The following is a 13,891-nucleotide window of genomic DNA, read 5'->3' as shown; positions in this document are numbered from 1 at the left end:
AGCCATGGATGAGCAAACATTCGGCCAAGCTTCTATGGCCCATCTAGATACGATTTTTGTCTTGTTTTTAATGATATCTACTTTTTTAGAATCGTGGTAACTCGATTTAGCTATTCCGTACCTTCGTTTTCAAAACAGTTAAAGTTTGAAAATTTTTCCATTGATGAATATATGTGTATTTTGATAATTGATGATAATAAATGCATCCTTGTTGTTAGATAAACAACATTTGTAAAGTGATTTTTGATAAAAATGTTGATTTAGGACTAAATTGAGAAATGTGATAAATTATGTGGTAAAAGAGTGAATAGGTGAAATATGTGGACTGCTATAAGCATGAAAAAGGTTCGATTAGGCATGGTTTGTAAAGAAATTGAGTGAATTTTATTTTACTAGCCTAGGGGCAAAAGTGTAAATATGATAAAGTTTAGGGGTAAAAATGTAATTTTACCAAAAATGTGAAGTTTAGCTAATTTGAGTAGCATGATGAATAAATAATTCAAATGTGTTCTTATAGATCAAGGAAGACGAGATTCAGACTTAGAACGAGGGAAAAACAAAGAATATGACGAATAAGTCCTTTTCACCGATTATGCTACCGAGGTAAGTTCGTATGTAAATAACGCAACATCTCATTATTATGTATTTAATGTTTTTATATAGTACGAATTGTATAATTTCTTTGTGAATTCCCTTGATGATGCCCCGATATCGATTTGAGATCCCCTATAAGACCATAATTGGGTTATGGCACTATGAACGTAAGACCATGGTTGGACCATGATAGTGTTTATGTGTAAGATCATAGCTGGGCTACTGGCATCGATTTGAGATTTCGTGTAAGACCATAGCTGGGCTATTGGCATCGATACGAGATTTGCATGTAAGACCATGTTTGAGACATGGCATTGGTACTCTACATTATGTACGAAGTTTTCCAAGTATCCTTAGTATTCCAATTGGTTCAACGGGAACAAACGGGAACATCATCAGAATCCCATACTGAGAGGTAATTAATTTTTAGAGAAGAAGGGTCGAAACTATCAGACAGCAGAATAGGGACGACTTTGAAGAATTAACTGTACTTATTGGCTAAATAAAAAATTCTAAAAATTTTATGATAAGAGGATATGTGAGTCTAGTTTTGGGAAAATCAAGCAGATCTTAATCCAGTAAACAGCTTGATGTGAACATGAGTAAATAGTGGAACTATGTGCAATTATGATTGTGTAATCATGAGAACATATTGTGAGGATTGGTAAAAACATGTTAACAACTGCTTATTATTTACATACCAACTAACTAAGCTTTATAGCTTACCCCTTTTCTTTCTTTTTCTTATAGTGTCACAGATACTAGCTCGGGTTGGAGATCATCGAAGATTCTATCACATTATCAAGCTATTGATCGGTATCAACGTAGTCAAGCATTTTAAGTTTATGGCATGTATAGGGAGTCAGTCATTTTGTGCATGAGTTATTATGTTTTGGCCAAATGTTTTGGCTTATTATGGTTAAAGGTTTGATTTATGTGTAGCCACGTAACTTGGCTTATATTGACTAATTGGTTGTAAGCCTATATATATATTACATGCCAATGTCTTGTGCTGTGAGTTGTGTTTGCATGATACATGATGAGTTGTGGGTATGGCCTAAATTCCTAATGGTTGTATGTGCTAGAAGTCTTGATGTCGAATAGCTAAGTTTTGCTCAATGGCATAGTATGTTAATTAGATATAATTAGGCTCGTATAAGAGTTGTTAATGATGCATATTGAATGTGACTAAGTGTGACTAAGTATGATGGTTTTAAATGACAAATCTAAAGCTGAATTATTGATGTATTGGTAACTTATTTATGCCATGAAACGTACCTTTGAAGTTATGTTTAAGTATGTGCAAATGAGGGTAACAATGGTTAGGAAAAATAATCAATTTCTTAGCCACACGGGTAGAGACATGGCCATGTGTCCCAGCCGTGTAGAGGACACGACCTAACACACGGGGGTGTGACCCTCCAAAACATTAAAAATTTTCTTAGTGTTCCAAAATTTTCGGTTTAGTCCCAAACCACTTCCAATGTATGTTTAAGGCTCTGTAGGCCCTTATAAGGGACAATATGCATGTGTATAGATAGTTTTAAACAAAATGAAAATTTTATGGCCTAATTTTGTATGGTTACTTGTGTTTAAGACCAGTAATGCCTCGTATCCTGTTCTAGTGTCAGACACGGGTAAGGGGTGTTACATTTAGTGGTATCAGAGCTAGGGTTTAGTCAGCTCTCAGACTAACGTAGCATATGTGAGTCTAGCTATACATGCCATATTATTATTTGTGATAGTGTGATATCTCTCGACTCTGATGAAATTGTTTTTTTGAGACAGAGATGTTCCAACTGAGCTATCTTCGAAAGCGCTGAAAATGATGCTAAGATATTTGAAAATGTGTTTATGATGAGTCAAAACTTGGAATGGTATGAATAAGAGTTCATGATTTGTATGTGACGATGTACAAAATGAAATACTTATAAGTTGAGGAATATGGGAAAGTGAAATGAAACGAAAGTTTGTATTTTGATAAGCTCATCTATGTTTGCTTGGTAATCAAATGATGTTATGTGTCTAGCTTGTTTGATTAAATGAATGTGATAAGTGATCTTATTCAAAATTGAAGGAATATGTGTTTATGTACACTTGTTTGAATAAATGCAACCGGTAGGTTTGTGTAACATAAATATGTATGTTAATTTGTCTAAGGTGAATTATGTGATTGTGATGATATTATGATGATGATAAATGTTAAGTCACATGTGTTTATATATGAGAGTCAAGTTAGAGGCTTTACGACCTCACCCCCTTAACAATGTGGTATTTTATAATGAAAATTTCACGAGAATTAAGTTGAATGAGCTCTCGAGTGAGAGACAAAAGGGTTCAGTAGCTAATTAACTAATAATGTGGTCAGAGTTGAGAATAGTTTGGAAAGTGAATACAGTTTTGGAAAAGATGCCAGGTCATTCTAAAGATCATTCAGATTTCGTGATGTCATGGTTACAGAAAAAGTTAATCTCGGCTAATCGATTCATTTAGGTGTGATATCTAAAGTATGTATTTGCTGGAATTTCTTCTGAATTAATTTCTGTTAGTGAACGAAATATTATGGGATTAGTGATGACAGAATTAGTCAGAGAAATGATATTTGAATCGTAAAGATGTCTGAGGGAGACAGTTGTAATTGAATAGATTATGATGATCTTTGTTGAGTATTTTTATATTCACTTATGCTCAGAGATATATGTAATTTTTCATTTTCTGATGAAATTATTACCGTATGAGAATGTTAGCTGATTATAATGTTAGATGAAAGTACTATTGGTCTGGTTGGTTAATGATTAGCATATCTTATCTCTCTCTGGTTCTATTATGTTTGGAATAAAGGTTGATGGTGAAAATTTATGTGAGGCTATTCTTCTATTTTTGCTAGACATTGTTTTGTCTTATATATATTTGGAAAATATATTATCTCTGTTTCAATTGATACCAGAGTGTGTAAGCATTGTTTTCTTCTAGATTCCTCTGAGGAATCATTCAAGATCTTTATTATTTTTCCTATAAGTTATGTTTTCGGATTTTCAGTATGATATCACATCTTGGATTTCTTTATCTTAGTTTTCTTATCATCCTTATTTCCTAAAGTAACAACAATGGCTCATCTTAAAGTGTGTTCTTTGGCTTGTGATAGCTATGTTATTATGGGTGTAATCCTGTTCGATCAAAGGAACGTGGTGATTTTGGTATCAGGATTTCTCTAGATTTTGTGAAAAGAATTGACACTGGCAAAGGTATACATAGTGAAAGCTTGAATTCAAATCCTATAATGGTTTTCTTTTCGCAGGTAAGTCCGATTAAGGTAAATGAGTTCAATCCGGATATTTTGTTTCCTTGACCTAATGCAATTGTAAGGATCTTTGACTGACATGTTATGGGAATTATAAAAGATTATATGTTTGAGTTGTTTAGGAGTTTGAAGAAAGAAGTATTTTGGTATGGATTATTCGATAGTTGAGATCAACTCAGTTTTTTTGTCAGAGCAAGCTTGTCTGTTAAAATGTAATTTGAGTTATATGTGTGTAAAGTATCCTCAGGTATGATAATGACTTTTGGGTATTCACAAGTGTTTAGACAGACGGTCTGAATGAAGAATTTATATTCTTTAAGGCATGATACAAAAACATATCTATCAGGTTTGTTCTAATTGAATGATGTCATTCTTATGGGTTAAATTTATTCTGATTGGTAAAGTTATCACAATTGTGAAAGCTTGAATGGTCGGTTGCAGTTAGCAAAGTTGAAAAAGTTGAAAGTATTATTAATCGAAGCTCTAGTTCTGGGTTCGATTTGAATTGAGTAAAGAATTCGTGATTTTTTTCAGTGATATATTAATAAACGAATTAGAATATGTGTAGTTATCAATTTACCTTTGAGAAAGCAGATATAGTTACAAATAATTGAATGGAAAGTCCTTGTTTATTTTATAAGTGATGTTTCCTCTGCTCATTTAAGAAGCTTATAAATGTGTTAAGGAATGGTAGTCTGAATGAGTTCAGAGTGAATCAACTTCGATTTTGAAATTTCAGAAGGAACCTGATATTTCTGATTCTATGTTTAGATGTTAATTTCTCAATGTGTAAAAGCTGAATATCGAAATTATTTAGAACTGTTATAGTCAGTGATAGCACTAGAGTGAGAATGATATAGAGTTACTATAGATTTCATATCTGGATTTCCTTTATCCTCGAAAAGGAAGATGTTCTCTGAATGTGGTTGATCGTTTGACAAAAATCTGTATAGTCATTTCAGTATGTACAGGTTTCTTATTTGACAGATCAACTGAGTTATATGTTTCTGGGGTTGTTAGCTCTCATAGAGTGCCAGTCCCCATTATTCAGATTGAGATCTGAGGGTTATATCGCAATTAAAGAGAAAAGTATAGAAAAATCTGAGTACACAGATGCATTTTGACACTGCAATTCATCTTTAGATCGATGGTCAGCCTGAGAGAGTACTTCAGATCTTTGACGATACGCTCCGGCATTATGTTCTGAGTTCAAAGATAACTGAAAAGAAGAAGATGAAGAAGAAGATATATGAGGTTGAATTGATTTGTGATTCTGGGAAATAGTGAAAGTGATTCATGAAAGTTGAAAGCAACTTCAAACCGACTTATGTGATTTACAGACTCGACACTTAAGGGTATTGAATTTCAAATCAGCGACAGAGTGTTTCTGAAAGTATAGCCTTGAAGAGGATTCTTCGATGAGATATAAGAAATTTCGAGTAAACGATATCCAAACCTAAATTCTGGTAAGATTTTCGGGGACGAAAATCCCTAAAGAGGGGAGAGTTGTAACAACCCGATTTTAGGTCTAGTTGGAACAGTGGTGTCGAGGCCACAAATTCAACGAGGAAAATTTTATTTTTATTATGTTTTTATGGTCTACAATTTTACAGAATTATTCTGTGAAAATTTCGTACGAAAATTTTGACGTTTGGGTACTCAATTTAGGCAAAAGGACTAAATCGTAATAAGCGTAAAACTTGAGTTCTAGAAGCTAGAGGTATTAAATAGCTATAGAATTTTTAATGGAAGTCCTTATGTGATAATTAGCCCATTAATAAGTTAGTGGAAGATACTTGTTTGGTATTTTTGAAATTAGTTTGAAAAGAAAAGGGCAAATTGGTAATTAAGTTAATAAAGAAAATGGACAACCATGGTTGAGCAAACATTCGGCCAAGCTTCTATGGCCCATCTACGTACGGTTTTTGTCTCGTTTTTAATGATTTCTACGTTTTTAGAGTCGTGGTAACTCGATTTAGCTATTTCGTACCTTCATTTTCAAAACTATTAAAGTTTGAAAATTTTTCCATTGATGAATATATGTGTATTTTGATAATTGATGATAGGAAATGCATCCTTGTTGTTAGATAAACAACATTTGTAAAGTGATTTTTGATAAAAATGTTGATTTAGGACTAAATTGAGAAATGAGATAAATTGTATGGTAAAAGAGTGAATAGGTGAAATATGTGGGCTGCTATAAGCATGGAAAAGGTTCAATTAGGCATGTGTAGCAAAGAAATTGAGTGAATTTCATTTTACGAGCCTAGAGGCAAAAGTGTAAATATGATAACGTTTAGGGGTAAAAAAGTAATTTTACCAAAAATGTGAAATTTAGCTAATTTGAGAAGCATGATGAATAAATAATTCAAATGTGTTCTTACAGATCAAGGAAGATGAGATTTAGACTTAGAATGGGGGAAAAACAAAGAATATGACGAATAAGTCCTTTTCAACGATTATGCTACCGAGGTAAGTTCGCATGTAAATAATGCAACATCACATTATTATGTATTTAACGTTTTCATATAGCATGAATTGTATAATATCTTTGTGAATTCGGTTGATGATGCAACGATATCGAATTGAGATCCCCTGTAAGACCATAATTGGGTTATGGCACTATGAACGTAAGACCATGGTTGGACCATGACAGTGTTTGTGTAAGACCATAGTTGGGCTATTGGCATCGATTTGAGATTTCGTATAAGACCATAGTTGCGCTATTGGCATCGATACGAGATTTGCATGTAAGACCATGTTTGGGACATGGGATTGGTACGATACATTATGTACGATTTTTCCCGAGTATCTTTAGTAGTCCAAGTGGTTCAATGGGTAATCTAAAGATTATGTGAAAGAAAAGACAATGTATGATTATGTTGAAAGGATACAGGTATGTAAGAAAAATTCATGAGTAATGAACTCGATGTATATTGGACATTTCACAAGAATGTAAATGAGTAAGTCATACTTATGAGAATGATCTTGTGATCACCTTGTGGTTATAGGTCTATACTTATGAGGTATAAATATGTGGTAAATTTGATTGATTATTGTGTGAGGCTTGTAGGCCAACTTAAATTGAGACATGATATGTTTAAGTCTTTATTGATGATGTATAGGTGAAATTGGCCAATGAATGGCATGTAAATATATGATAATGATTAGCTATTGGAATGGCTAGTTATGGATATGTTTTGGTGTTATGTGTGTCTAAATAAATGTTAATACAAATAAATGTTAATACAACAGTAGTTGTATAAATTTGAAAAATCACCAAAAGTTGTGGGAATCACATTCACTACACCAAAACAGACTTTTAGCGGCGTTTTTTAGGCCCTTAGCGGTGCTTTTAAGCGCCACTAAAAGTATTAGCGGCGCTTTTCTCACAAACGCCGCTAAAGACCATGACCTTTAGCGGTGCTTTTATCACAAACGCCACAAAAGACCATGACCTTTAGCGGCGCTTTTATCACAAACGCCGCTAAAAAACATGACCTTTAGCGGCACTTTTTGTCACAAACGCCGCTATAGATCAAACCTTTAGCGGTGCTTCTCGTAAAAACGCCACTAAAAGCATAACCTTTAAAAAAATTATTTTAATCAAATAATATTTATTTTTATGATAAATATTATATTATGTTTTATTTTTAAAATTTGAACTTTAAATATACTTTTAAGGTTAAATAAAAAAATTATTTAAATTAAATTTTCTATGAAAATTTTAACTTTAAAACTAAATATAAAAATTAATGAATTTAGTTTTAGAATTTAAAATAATAAATTAATAACACAATTAAAATCCAAAAGTAAGAACTCAAGTTGTCGTCAATATTAAAGTAAAAATAAAAATTTAGAATCGAAACTAAAATAAATAATACATATGAGAAACAAACCTTGCCTATGACTATACACATTGCAAGGTAATAAAAAATACAATGAATTTTCTTAATCAAGTAAATCTTGGTAATAAAAGATATAATACATTTTCTTAATCAAGGAAATCTTGTAATGAACTCAAAGCAATGAGCCTTAGAGAAAAACTTTTGAGCATGACTTCGAATTTGAACTGCAAATTTAGTGCCTACATGCTCATTATTATTGGCAGGCCCCATTCTCTTTACATAACTATAGCAGCTGTAATGGCAAAAACAAAACAAAACATGCTGACTTCAACGCTTTGTGATAAAAACATCCTTAGTAAAAACCAAAATGCACATTAAAATGTGAACAAATTCATCAACGTTTACCCTTGAATCATTCATCTTATGCCACATATTAGGAGAGAATCGAATGTAGCAAACATAGTGTCCAGAAGTAGGTTTGATTAATCCGGAATGTTTCACAACTGCAAATAGTTGATACCTCAGTTCCTCCTATTGCAAAAAGGATAACAAATGAAACAAGTTCAATAATCATGCATTAAACATAAATTTTGTCTTGTCTAATATGCTCACAAAACCAATAATCATGAATTCAAAATCTTTTAGATTATTTAATAAATAAAATATTTTATCTTTCTTGCCAATAAAATAAAATAAAATAAAATAAAAAACAAGAATCAAATTAGTTCAACTCCAAGTCCTTAGTCAAATTTAATTAAACCTCAAGTTCTTTGTCAAAAGAAAATAATATATATAAAAAACCAAGAAAACACATACCTAGTTTGATTAGCAAAACGTCGTTTTCTTTGGTAGGCGGCCATTGGGAACATTAACAATTAATTAAGAAGATGAAAAGAGATAGACCCTGAAGAGTTTTTGCAAGCAAATTGATTAAACTTCTTCTAGTATGGAAAATAGTCAAGGCACACTGAATTCTACATTATATCCCACCTCAAATTAGGTTTGACTTCCTCCTTGACTTCAATCCGTTGCCTTTCTGGCAATTGTTTACGACTGTCAAGAGAAAAGATTTGTTCAGAGAGGCGGTGTGATGCAGCCACAAAAAGCATGTCACACACTGTACTGTTTCTCTGTGCTTCTTCATCCTGCATAAGATTATAGCATTTAAGAGGCAGCTAAAACAAAATTCAGTGAGAGAATATAGATTCTAAAGCAAAGGAAGAAAGACTGCAAGGGACACATGAAATGATGACTTCAACAAAGAGCCATACCGTCAAAGTGTGTTCTATTTTTGCAACCTCAGCAAGAAGTTGCTCTTCATCAATGAAAGGCAATTTTGCAAGACCCTTCAGAAAGAACAACAACAAATAGATCAACTTTCCACTTCAGGAAAAGAGAATTTCTATAAACCAATTGGCATATGAAAGTAAATGATAATCCTACCTGCCAAGAATACCGCTTGCCATTCATGTCAACTTCAAAATCTGATAGAGAGAGGAAGTTCAAGTTTATGGATCTTATGGAAGAAATTAAGAGCAAAAACATATGATGCATGTTTGTTTAGCAAAGTTGCATACCGGTCGGATAAAAATCAATAATGGGTGAATTTGGATCAGTCATCAACTTCGTATATTGTACAAATCATGATAGTGTAAATCTCTTGTACAAGCACTGAAAGAGGATTGAACACATAATGAATACCACATGCAGAATGAAATAGAAAAAGACTACTGACTCACAAGGTAAGACCCAACCTTTTTTACATGAAAAATGAAACAAGACCATTCGCAAGTTTTCTAGTAAACAAAATGGATATATAATATGTGAAAATAAAACTTGAAAATGGAAATGGGAATAACAGGTGAAGCATATTACTAAAATCTACATGAAGCTATGATTATAATAACGTAAAAGAAGAAAAACATCATCATCAACGGTGTAAAACAAACCAAATCTACATGGGGGTAATGTCGTCATTTGATTGGAGTAAAAGCCCATAATATAAAAATATTAATAATCAAAGAAAAGTATTACTTGCTATTTGGCGTATTTGGACACAGTAAATAATTACATTTTTATAATTATAAAAAAGGTATTCTAATTTTTAAATGTATTTGACTAAAAAGTTTACGCACATTTTAACAACACAATTTATGATTATATCGTATAATTCTCTTAATTTTTAACTCCTTAATAATTATTTAAATATATTATAAATATAGATAATTACACAAATAAAATTATTATGCTATTTTTCAAACATAATGATATTGATGAAGATAATTTTTTATTTAAGTTATATTATATGTTTCATTATTATATAGATATTTGTCTCATGTTATTTTATGTAGATATTTCATTATTATATAAACTTAATAATTTTTCATTTTTATAATTAATTTTATGTAGATATTTGTATCATGTTATTCTAAGTTATATTATATGTTTCATTATTTTTTATTCTGTCGTGTCTCAATTTATTATATATTTAGCACAGTTTTGGTTTATTTTATATTTTTATGTTTGTATTATATTTGTTATTATTGTGTTATTTTTCTGCATTAAGAGTATTATATATTTGTAATGTTTTTTTTCCACACTAATAATTTGTTTCATGTAGATTTTAGTAATTTCATGCCTATGTTTTTCTTGCAATGGGTACTAAACCGTATCTCATTGCTATCATCTGGGTGAAAAAAGAAAACACACCTAGTAGTTATTTATTGTTCAACAAGATTGCTTTAGCTGAAGTTTGGAGTTTTGAGCATACCTGTGTAAGGCCACAAGGTTCAAAAATAGATGGGATGATGAACATGTCAGATGCTGCGTAAATGGCATGAGAAAGAGACTCGTCATATTTTAGTATTAGCCGAATGTGTTCGTAGTTTTGGAATTGGTTTGCTATACCCTCAAATTCCCTCTGAAAACAAATAAAAGAAAAAGAAAAAGCAAAGGAAAATCTCAGTGTACTAAGTATGGAACAGGAAAAGTATCAACTTAAAATAAAACAAATAACTCCGCATGGACCGCTATGCCTGAATAGAGTTTTTATTGTTTTTATAGCTTTCATTCATGCAAGCAGAAAGAAATCCGTTGTTCACACAGAGAAAACAGCAGTAGAGGTTCACCTGAATGTGGGGAACTGGACATGAACCAAGAAGTACAAACTGACCGCCCATCTCCAATGTTCAATATATGGCATGCTTAATCAGATGAACACCTTTCTGTGGCACCAATCTTGTTATGCAGCCTACCAATTCAATAGTAAAAGATTTCGATTAAGAATCTAGGCAGTATTCAGCTAAGAAATAATAAGAACCTCCTATAATGCTGTGTTATTGGAACCTAAAGGTGACCTTAAACTTACATTGTAACTCAAAAGCTTTCATAGAGAATATATAATACATCTTAGCAATGTTGATATAACAAATAAAGACTTCACAAATAAAATTACCACTGGCCGTTGATCATCAGCAGATGAAAGCCCTAGATTCCTTCTCATTGCAGCTTTATTTTCTGCTTTCCCTTGCTTATCATTAGCACTATACTGCACTTTGAGAAAATTATCAGTGCGAGGATTCCATGCATCAGTATTGATCCCATTTAAGATTCCCATGAACTTTCTTGTGTGAGAATTCAGTGTTGAATGGAGGCCTTTTCCTCCCTGTAAAAGTTAGGGACATGATTTTGTAGTTCAACCTTAAAATTATAAAAGGAAGACCATGTTCTTGAAAGAAAAACTACAAAATATTCTTACCTCAGCAATTCGGACTTCTTGTGCATAAGTGGGTGATAGTGTCATCACTATGTTAGAGAACACAATTGCACCCTGAAACGAAGGAAACTTAGAAAAAAGAACAGAAAAAAACTCTATTTGTTATAGGCTTATAGCCAAACCAGTGATTACAGCACCTTAACAGGATTGACACTGTCATGTGCTGTTTTATCTTGCATCCTATCAGGTCTATTTAACTCCTGGGCATCCAGACCACAAGATGCCAATTCTGAAGCAGATGCAGTCCCTTGGTACTCAAAGTTATGGCATGTAAAATATATTCGAGCTGAATTTAAACCTTTTGGAGCATATTAATAAAGTGGTGCCTGAAAATGTAGTCAGAAACACACCAGTCAACAGAAAATTAAATCAAATGCCGAAAGAAACATGAGGCCAAAATCTCATACAACAAAAGCTGTCTGCCAATCATGGCAGTGAATTATATCTGGTTTCTATCTATTTGTTCCAAGTTGATGACTGCAAAAATATTTACTAAATATTTAATTAAGAAATGTGGTAGGCTATATATTATATATCCATTTTGTTTACTTTGACAGAATTGAAGTCATCTATCTATTAGCAGACTCTTCGTGACCAACCATTCTGATTTATTTATTGTTGAAATTTCGTAATAAACTACAGTAGCTTTCTGGTGAAGACTTTGAGGCATCCTTCCATGCGAATCAATTGATTGTAGACGGGATAAAATGCAATCAAACAACAAACTTGCATTGCCCGATTATAACGTGATCTCCTTTAACACGAAAGCAGGGGATATATGTAGGGGTGTTCATTCGGTTAACCCGAAATAACATTAACCGAATTAACCGACCTTTCAAAATCTTTAACCGTTAACTGAACCGAATTTTTTTTCAAAAAAATTAACCGAACCGAAATTTTTTCGGTTAATTCAGTCGGTTAACCGAATTAACCGAAAATTATATGTTTTTTTATTTTTGGTTAAAAATTAACCGAATTAACCGAATTGCCCGAATTAACCGAATTACCTGAATTACCCGAATTAACCGAATTAATCGAATTAAATCACTACATAATTAAATTATTTTTAGACTTTTAGACTTTAGTTTTAGTCTTAGTTTTAAAATTTTATTTTTATTTATTAAATTATTTGTAATTTAATTTTATGATTGGGTTGGGTAATTGGGTTTAGATTGAGTTTAGGTGAATAGTGGGCTTATTTATATATTATAATTTTATTTATTAATTTTTTTGGTTAACCGAAATAATTCGGTTAACCGACCGGTTTCGAACCGAATTAACCGTTAACCAAAAAATAAAAAAATAATTAACCGACCCCCGACCGAAAAAATTTGGTTAACCGATCGATTAACCGAATTCGGTCGGTTAACCGAATTTTTTCGGTTTTACCCGAATTTTGCACACCCCTAGATATATGAGTTGGGATATTGCTGTGCCTTTTTTCGTATCTGAAAACAATTGTGATACAATATTGAATGACATCGATGAGGGCTTTTCATATATGTGCATAACATTCTTTTGTAAAAACCAAAATATCTAGCAAATCAATGGAAATTTTAAAATAAAAAGGTATCTTAAATGCTTTAAAGCTTATTACTCTAAAAAAAATCAGTAAAAAATATTATACAAACCATTCATCTCACCTACCTTTTTTATCCAGTGAACAATCATTGTCCCTGTACGAGCGCACTCCTCCAAAATTTGAATAGAAAAGATAGTGAAATTTGAGCAGCGAATAAAAATGGGTTTTTTTGTTTAATGAAATAAATTTACTTACCCATTGTGCCAGAAGCATCACTGCCGCCATAGAAAGTGACATGAGCAGTTTCCCAGGATCCACCAGTGTAAACACCGGGGATTCTTGCGTTAACTAATACGAAAATGGAGAACAATAAAGCTAAATGAAGCATGGTAAAGGAAGAAGATGAAGCAACGGTGTAGCCATTATTTTTTGTTTGTATAAAAGAGGAATAGAAATGTTTTTTTGGGACGAATGAAATGTGAGGAAGAAGATGAGGATATGCAAAGGGCTGCCGATTTGGGGAAATTGGGGGGAAAATAAAGGGAATCGGGGTAGGGGGAGAAATGGTTTGGGAAAAATAAAAGGGCTACCGATTTTGGGAAATTGGGGGGAAAAATAAAGGGAATCGGGGTAGGGGAGAAAGGAATTAGGGGAAAAAATAGTGGAGGGAATCGATTTTGGGAAAAGAAGGGAAAAAAAAAATAAAATATTTTTTGAAAAAACACTGCTAAAGACCTGATAATTAGCGGCGCTTTTTCAAAAACGCCGCTAAAGACCCGAGAATTAGCAGCGCTTCTTCAAAAAAAATGCCGCTAAAGACCTGAGTATTAGCGGCGCCTCTTCAAAAATGC

At 32.5% G+C, this 13,891-nt stretch overlaps 1 long non-coding RNA gene across 4 annotated transcripts; it reads right to left on the bottom strand.

The window, feature by feature from the left end:
* Window positions 1–7,732: 7,732 nt before the first annotated feature.
* On the bottom strand, window positions 7,733–13,673 carry LOC107951820 (uncharacterized). Of its 4 annotated transcripts, none has more exons than XR_005914763.1 (14): window positions 13,296–13,673; window positions 13,166–13,210; window positions 11,656–11,844; window positions 11,501–11,572; window positions 11,198–11,407; window positions 10,872–10,993; window positions 10,514–10,663; window positions 9,321–9,414; window positions 9,187–9,227; window positions 9,015–9,089; window positions 8,734–8,888; window positions 8,560–8,647; window positions 8,149–8,274; window positions 7,733–8,035 (listed from the first exon to the last, which is right to left on the bottom strand). It is a non-coding gene; the product is annotated as an uncharacterized lncRNA (long non-coding RNA). The 4 variants fall into 4 exon arrangements; XR_005914764.1 differs by having other exon boundaries at window positions 13,166–13,194; window positions 13,296–13,672; XR_001698631.2 differs by having other exon boundaries at window positions 13,166–13,672.
* Between the last annotated feature and the right edge of the window lie 218 nt (window positions 13,674–13,891).

This window comes from Gossypium hirsutum, chromosome D06 (genome assembly GCF_007990345.1).
Source record: "Gossypium hirsutum isolate 1008001.06 chromosome D06, Gossypium_hirsutum_v2.1, whole genome shotgun sequence".
Classification (NCBI taxonomy): Eukaryota; Viridiplantae; Streptophyta; class Magnoliopsida; order Malvales; family Malvaceae; genus Gossypium; species Gossypium hirsutum.
Note: the sequence above shows the minus strand (reverse complement) of the source record. Positions and strands in the feature narration are given on the sequence as shown.